The sequence below is a fragment of the Penaeus vannamei genome, chromosome 20 (genome assembly GCF_042767895.1).
Source record: "Penaeus vannamei isolate JL-2024 chromosome 20, ASM4276789v1, whole genome shotgun sequence".
NCBI lineage: Eukaryota > Metazoa > Arthropoda > Malacostraca > Decapoda > Penaeidae > Penaeus > Penaeus vannamei.
The window spans coordinates 24,642,170-24,649,669 of record NC_091568.1 but is presented as its reverse complement, the minus strand read 5'-3'; the positions used below and the strand labels follow the sequence as shown (position 1 = coordinate 24,649,669).

Here is a 7,500-nt window from a genome sequence, read left to right as displayed (position 1 = left end):
GCTGCGGGTCTTATTTTCTCCACACACCCCTCCTTCTCCTCGTATTTTTTCTTCTTCTCTTCATACTTCCACTCCCGATGCCATCTTCTTCACCTCTACCCACCACCTACTGCTCCATCTAATCCTCAACCTTTTTTCTTTTTTTTTCCTTTTTTATCTTTTTACTTCTTTTATCTTTTTTTCTTCTTCCTTCTTCTTTTTCTTTTCTCTTTTGCTTTTTCTTCTTCTTCTCCTCCTTCTTCTTTTTCTTTTCTCTTTTGCCTTTTTTTCTCCTTTTTCTCCTTCTGTTTTCCTTCTCCTTTTCTTCTTCTTCTCCTTCTTTCACCTTCCTCTTCTTCTTCCTCCTCCTCCTCCTCCTGGCCGTTATCCTTCACGCTCCCCGAGCATCATACTCCTCCGTCACGACCTGTCAGCGCCCTCCCAGGTCAAAGGTTGGATCTTCTTCACTCCGCTTGCACATTCACCTTCTCTCCTTCTCCCTTCTCCCTGAGATCACTCGGCAACAGAGAGAGAAGGAGATACAAGGAAGAGCAAGATTAAATGAAGAGATGGTGACATCATATAACTGTTTTTTTTTTCTTCTTTATTGACGTGTGTTATCTCGAGGCGGTTGATCTGCATTGCGTCACAGCAGTAGGTAGATCACGCGTGGATGTCTGCCTGACATATTTGTCGGTCTGTCTGTCTCTTCCTCTCGCTTCCGCTCTCCACGCGACGTTTATACGCACTTGCCTGCGCGTCCGTGCGGTGCCCAACAATAAAAACAATCATAATCTTTACAGCCCGACGAAAAGCAACCTCTCAACTTGTCTTCGCCGAGCGCTCCATATCTTCTTAATACAATTGTCCCTGTCTTGCCTACTCGCTCTTGTCTGTTAACCGCTCTGTTAACCACAAAGCCAATTGGACCCCACGTGGTAGCGCCCCTCCTCCCCCCGGCTTACCCTGAGTGCCCCTACAAAGCCCTTATCTCCCCAACCTAAATGCATTCTGTAGGTGCATTAGCGGCGCCGCGGACACACCCGCAAGCCCCCCACCCTCCACCCTTATTCCCCTTCCCTCCCCTCCCTTCCTCTCCTCTCCACTCCTCCCCTCCCCCCCTCACACGCAAGCGGCGACCCCAGAGACACTAAACTCACATCCTGGTCCACATTCTACCACCTCTTAGGGCTCTGCGACGGCGTGGGTGCCGCCATGCAAATCAGGCTTCCACCCCCCTCCCCGACAAGTCATATGCGATATATATGTTTCCAGAAAGTGGCGTAAACGTGCCTGGACTCCACTTAAGCTCTATCTGTGTGCTGTTTTTTTCTTCTGTCTTTTCCTTTTCTTTATTCGTATCAGTATCACTGGCAATATTATCATTATTTTTGTTGTCATCATCATTCATTATCATTATCTTCATCATCCTCATTATCATTCATATCATTATCATTGTCATTATGATAATGAATGATATTACTATTACTACCATTGCTAAAATGATTATCATGAACATCATTGTTACTATACTTATTATCATTCTTCTTGTTCTTCTCCTTCTCCTTCTCCTCCTCCTTCTTCTTTTTCTTCTTCTTTTTCTTCTTCTCCTCCTCCTCCTCCTTCTTCTTCTTTTCCCACTCCTCCTCCTCCTCCTCCGCTGACGTAAATCACCTTCCAGAAGAAACCCTTGCTGGCAGTTCCCGGAAACCTCCTGCCTCCACCTGATTTATATATTCACCTCCCGTTGGCTTTTTCTCTCAATCTTCCTTCGAGTGATGTACCTCCTGCTCGGGAGACCAGCGCCACGGTGGCCACTTTTTCCCTTCCGGTGACGCAATCACGCCCGATGAGGAAGTGGACAGCTCGCTCAGAGTGAGAGGGTAGAGTAAGGGAGATAGGGAAGGGAGGGAGGAATAGAGGAGGGGGAAGGAGATGGGGATGGGGAGAGAGTGAGAGGAAGGGAGAAGGAGACGGAAAGACGAGGGAGGAGAGAGGGAGGGAGACAGAGGGAGAAAGAATATACGCTTCGACAAGTCGGCCCAACGCCGAGACGCATTATGTACCCCGCGTCTTATGCAGAGGACATTTTTTTCGGTCCTTTGCAATATCAACGCTGCAGTGACCTCGGCTGATGACGGCGCGCGCCCTCGGTCACACCTCCGGGTAGCCGCTCTGTTAATTAACTTCTCGCACGACAAAGACTCGGTCGTTAAATATATACGATACCCAATCGATTATCAAGTCCGTCTCGCTAATGGATATGAAGCGAAATGGGAACTTTAATTAAGGCAAAGCAATTAAAAATGTAAAAGGAAGTCAGTTAATTTAATTAGCTATTTCTTCGATTTATGGATAATGAGTGCATTATATCTTTACGGGCATCTTACTGCAATATCCCTAAGATTATTTACAGCATAATGTGCAACTGTGCATCCCGTAACCAGGGAGGAATGGGGTGGGAGAGGGAGAAGGAGAGGGAGAGGGAGAAGGAGAAGGAGAAGGAGAAGGAGAAGGAGAGGGAGAGGGAGAGGGAGAGGGAGGGAGGGAGGAAGGAAGGGAGGATCATCAACTGAAACAGCACAACAAAATTTTAACTAACTTCAACAACAACAAAACGACATCAACTGCAGCAGCATCATTGGAGAACTGGTCTGCGGCCGAAAGGAGGTCGCCTTCGAGGTCGGATCCTGCAGGCGCATTCCCGCTGCCGCCACCCGGGCCGGGGAGCCGCTGCAACGGCCTACGTCGCCGCGTCACGCTCCCCGAGCGGCGTCGCTTCCGGACGCTCCCTTTCGCACTCTCCTCATTCTTGCTCTCTTTATCATCATCCTCCTTACCATTATTTTTATTGCTGTTCATTCTTCAAAATGATCGTGATGGTTCTATCATCACGATCATCTTCCTCCTCCTCCTTGTTCTTATTTTCGTTCTTTTCCCCTCCCCCCATCGAAATGCACCGCCGACCTTTAGCGCTGGAAAAAGGGCGCCCAAACAACCCGGTCCTTTTCCCCGTCTCGACCACTGACCTTTGGCACTCCCCGCGCGGGCATAGAAGTGACATATCCTGCCAATGAGAACGTGACCTTTGCCACACCTTCACGCAGCATGGGGGGGGGGGGGCAGAGGGGGAGAAGGAGGGGAAGGGGAAAGGGATAAAGGGAAGAAAAGAGGGGAAGAAGAGGAAACAGGAAAAAAGGAAAAGGAAGACGAAGGGAGAAGGAACCGAGAAAGAAAATGAGAAGAGAAGGAGAAGTTGGGGGAGGGGGGAGACCGCCCCTGATTCACGGTTGGGTGGCCACGGTCCAGCTTCCGTGGCCCTTGAGCGACACAATGAGGGGTTGCGAGGAGGAGATAAGAAAGGGAGAAAAAACATCCCACATGATACGGAGGCGAGACGTTCTACGCTTGTGTCCAGGAGGTTGCTTGAGTCTCTCTTGCAAGACCAGAAAGAGAGAAAAAATAGATAAACATACACAGACACAGACAGAGATTCGGAGATTACTCTGTAGTCTGCACACCATGCAGTAACGCGACGTGTAAAATCCACATGTAAACAAAATAAAACAAAAAACCAACACAAAAAAGTAACGCTAATCAGTCTAAGCCGAGCCTTTACTTAACGGGAAAGAAATCGGCTCCTGTCCACTTACAAATCGATAACCGCTAACTAATGGAACCAAACAAAAAACACCAGAAAACATCACAAGAAAATGTCCCTCTCCCGTAAAACGAAATCGAATGAAAAAAATGTAGCCGAAGCCAGTGCCCCCGGAGAGACAAACGAGGCGATCTCTCGGACGACCTCCTGTAAGATTATCGCTCGGGCGGGATGAGGCACAGCGAGGGAGGGGTAGAAAGGGCAAGGAGGGAGTAGGGGGAGAGGGGAGGAAAAGCGGGGAGAGGAAGGATAAGGGTAAGAATAAGGGGAGGAGAGGAGAGGAGAGGAGAGGAGAGGATGTAGGGATAAGGTATGTTGGCAATATAGGCGACAATATAGGAACAAAAGGTCTTGGACACTGAGAGGGTAAATCCCCCTCCCCCTCCCCTCCGTCTCTCTTCCTCTCGATATTTCGTATTTCCCTCCAATGACTGCACCAACACAAAGCCCCCTCGGCATGACGTGAGCGCAGCCGTGCCTCGTAACAATGAAGCCATCAGTGCCCGGGCTGTAATTACGGCATCATCCCCGCATTAGGAGCGGTTACACTCGACCACGCCGACGGGCCTCGCCGCTGCGTGCTGTCGGGCCGCCATTTGTCATGGAGCGTCGCCGCGGTTCCTGGATTTTTACGTACACGCAAGACAAGGCTGATAAGGGGACGTGTACGCGACGGGGGGGCAAGCCTATCAACACACGTGAAGAACATAAACTCGTTTTAAAAGCACGCACGGAACAAAAACAAATAAACAAACACACTCAAATACACTTATCTTTGCTCTATCTATCTAATCACCAGACGATTTTAAAAATTTCATTAGCTTCTACGATTAAGGAAGTACCGCATGGCGGCACACCCTTGCCTCCATTATCGATATCTAGTTATCTATCCCATAAAATGAAAAAGGTAATTGAAAAATAACAGATATAAGCTCGGAGATAATTAAAGCAAACCATCATGTCCTAGAAGAACGGTGTTATTTCGTATAAAAAGGAATGAACTCACGAGACGTGATGATTACTCAAAACGGAAGGATTCCAAAATAAGTAGAGTAATGAATATGAATAACACAGGCGAATAAAGAAGGGGGAAAATAAACGAAACCTAAATAAACCAAACAGCCAGCCCCGATGAAACGAAGCCACAAACACAAACACACACCATAGAACACGCCCACCTCGTCGGCCGCACCGCCGCGCACCCGACCCCGCGCTGGCGGCGTCGGCGATCCGCTCCGCACCGATGGACGCCAGGTAAAGTGCCTCTAATGACCGGCCATTGTTAGGCTAATAGAACCCCGACGCCCGCGGCGCTCTCTCGTAATGATGGCCTTGCTGGTGGCTGCAGCCTGGTAATTGCCTCCTCCTGCTCGCCGGGAGTAAACAGAGCAAGATGAGCGAGGGCGGCGTTGAGAACTACGGCGCCGGATGCTGGAGGCAGAAGGCGACGCGACATCGCTGGGCATACGGCGGGGCGAGGCCGGGCTTCGGGTGAGCAGAGCGACAGGAAAATGGCCTCCGGGAATCCACGCCAGGCGAAGGAAGCCAGCATTCCGAAGCCATAGCTTCAATATGAAGTCTTGACTCGACACGAAGTAATGAGCATAACAATGTCGTGCCCGAGAACAACGCAAAGACCTGGCGCCAATTCGGGAGGAAGGAGCACGCATTCCAATGTCAGCGAGTCTCAGGGTCGCGCAAACAGCGGTCCAAGCGAATAGGATCTTCGTCTAGCGTCCCAGGGAGCCGCCAGGACTTGCATATCCTTCCCTTGACCTCTGTCCTCTGCGCCAGGTCTCCTCCCTCCCGTCCCTTGGCCTTGCGGCTGCTTGGCTGACCAGTCTCTGACCCTGAACACGCTCTCACCTTGCAACCTGCGCTGTTACTGCAACACATACCTGGAAAGAAACGGAAATGACTTATAGATTCAAACAATCACATTTGTTTTATTATATATATAAATATAGTTTATAATGTTGACAGATTAGCAGTTCAAAAACAAACAAAAAATATATATGGAAAGTAGAAACATACATAAATACACATAGATCCGGTTTAACATTAATATCATTATTCCATCAGCGACCGAACTAGCGTCGTTGGCGCAGCTGGAAAAGGAAGAGCAAAGCGGTAAACATCCGCATTAGCCAGCCCTCTCCGGGCTTTACACTGGACGGCAATGCAGGAAATGAGCGGCGGAATGCCTTAGAAAGGCCACTTGCGTCTCAAAAGAGATACGCCCACTCGCACTCGCGTGCATGCGGACACGAAGGAAAGCAGCTGCGCCTGCGCGTCAGACATCCGCAATTAATGTGAATACAGATTTTAAAACCTAGTGATATCCACATACTCGTAAAAATAAAAAAATAAAAAGATAAAAATGAAAAATAATAAACAATCAAATACGTAAACTAAAAGATAAACTAGACAAGTACAGAAAAGCACACGCGAAGCACACTGCAGCCGACATGGCCACCGAATCTAACAGTACTTGGGGCGCGCGGGCCTCCTTCGCCTACGCCATAACTCAGCCCAGAGAGAGGAGGCCATTTGTCTAGTAATCCTCACGCCCCTTCCCGCCCTCGCCCTCAGCCTCGAGTGTCCGACGAGAGGGTAACGCGATCCTTTCGGGGTTCCTTATCGGGGCCATCCGCAACACAATGTGCCGTACTATAACAGACCGTGACAGGGTGCTCGTAGGAGGACCCTTGTGCGTTCCTTTGTCTAGTTCCTTCGAGAACCCTTGTGGCTGTTTCGTTTTTGTTAAGTTGTGAGCACACACTCACATGCGCGCGCGCACACACAAACACAAACACACACACACACACACAGACACACACACACACACACACACACATACACATGCACACACACACATACTACAGATTAAGAATTTTCGGTGATGGCTTTATTCTTCTATTGTAACTATCTATACAGCATCTTTATCCAACCTGTTTTATGCATCACTATCTTTCACACTTCCCTAAAACCCGCCCCATGAAATGTGACAATAGCTACTGCGCACTTCTTAACGCGGCGATCTCATCCTTACTGCATAAATGCTGCGCTACCCGAACCAATTTATCATTACTATCAAACTAATCTCGATTATAATTTCTCCAACCCATTAAGATATCATAGTGTATTAATCATCGCGTAATTAACATCTTCATTAACAGTCTTAACGAGCCTTCATTAACATCTTCTTAATTAAAGAAACAATGCATTTAATTTCGCCAGCGACGGATAGTGGCAGCACAGAGGACTCTTTTCTCGTTATTTTCCTTATTCCTTCTTTTCTCCTCGTCGAAGAAAGAGAAAAAGAAAAAGAAATAGAGAGAGAGAGAGAGAGAGAGAGAGAGAGAGAGAGAGAGAGAGAGAGAGAGAGAGAGAGAGAGAGAGAGAGAGAGAGAGAGAGAGAGAGAGAGAGAGACAGACAGACAGAAAGAACGAGAGGAAGTAGAAAGAGAGACAGAAAAAAGTAAGCGAAGAAAAGAAATGAGAAGAGAGAAAGCAAGAACGAAAAAAAACGCGTCGCCGTGGGCCTTTACCCGTTTCGTCGTCCTGCTCGTCTCCTTCGATAATTGCCTCCCTCTGCCATGCACAATCTCATCCATCTCTATCTCCGACTTGGTTGCCGACGAAAGAGAGCAGAAGAAACACATGGATAAGCGTGGAATTGTACTTTTGAGTCTCACCTAAACAGCCGAGAGCAAGTGTACGGAGGCAATTTACGCGTCACGGAAATGTAACAAATGATTCTCAGGTCTGTTACTTTGGGTCTAATTTAGCACCTTCTAAGTCACTCGAAAGACAAATAAAGTCGGTACATGGCTGATTGGCTATAAGAGAGAAACCAC

The 7,500-nt window shown here is 48.3% G+C and overlaps 1 protein-coding gene and 1 long non-coding RNA gene across 15 annotated transcripts in view; both read right to left on the bottom strand.

The window, feature by feature from the left end:
- The window catches only part of for (cGMP-dependent protein kinase for), a 298,303-nt gene that overhangs the window by 139,665 nt on the left and 151,138 nt on the right, over window positions 1-7,500 (bottom strand). The window lies entirely within an intron of this gene.
- Window positions 231-7,500, bottom strand: part of LOC138865300 (uncharacterized) — a 123,641-nt gene continuing 116,371 nt past the window's right edge. Inside the window, exon 3 of the long non-coding RNA XR_011399365.1 lies at window positions 231-5,538. This is a non-coding gene — a long non-coding RNA (uncharacterized lncRNA). The remainder of the gene's footprint in view (window positions 5,539-7,500) is intronic.